The sequence below is a fragment of the Phalaenopsis equestris genome, unplaced genomic scaffold (assembly GCF_001263595.1).
Source record: "Phalaenopsis equestris unplaced genomic scaffold, ASM126359v1 Scaffold000507, whole genome shotgun sequence".
Taxonomy (NCBI): domain Eukaryota; kingdom Viridiplantae; phylum Streptophyta; class Magnoliopsida; order Asparagales; family Orchidaceae; genus Phalaenopsis; species Phalaenopsis equestris.
In genome coordinates, this window is record NW_018164947.1 from 152,445 (window position 1) to 153,118 (window position 674).

Below are 674 nucleotides of genomic sequence, written 5' to 3' on the forward strand. Positions count from 1 at the left end.
TATATATATATAAAAGCCGTATTTAGAGTAGTGAATGCTTTTTTAATGAAAAAGAAAAAGATTCTAAATTTTAAACAATTTAAAACGAATGATGAAACTTAATCACATTAAGACAAATCAAACACAAAATTTTAATGACCTCAAACCGAACAGAAACAAGCATTGGAAGATTTTCTATACATTTACATGGTATACAAATATAATGGATATCTAAAAGAACATTTAATTTCAGAAGCACATAAAGAGATGATATATAGGAGTTGTTCGGTGATTTTTCTAATTAATTTTGTGTAAATGTGCATATGATGTCAGTTATTAGGCCAACACGATGTATACTCTAACAGTTTAAATAATCTATTTAGTCTAACTCATAATTTCAGGGATTTAAATAAAATTTCTGAATTCCATTCAATAATGCAGCTTGGAATCATGATAATCATAAAAAGATAACCAGGCAAAGAAGCATATAAAGATATATATATATATATATATATTAATAAAAGAATGGCCGGAGGCTATTATATGTGCCCTCAACCACCCTCATTTGACTAATTGTTCGAGAGCTGTCCTGCTTACTGACAGATGACGATTCGAATCTGTGACCTGAGATGACTTAATTCCTTAGAGACCGCTTTACTTAATATACAGAGAGAGAGAGAGAGAGAGAGAGAGAG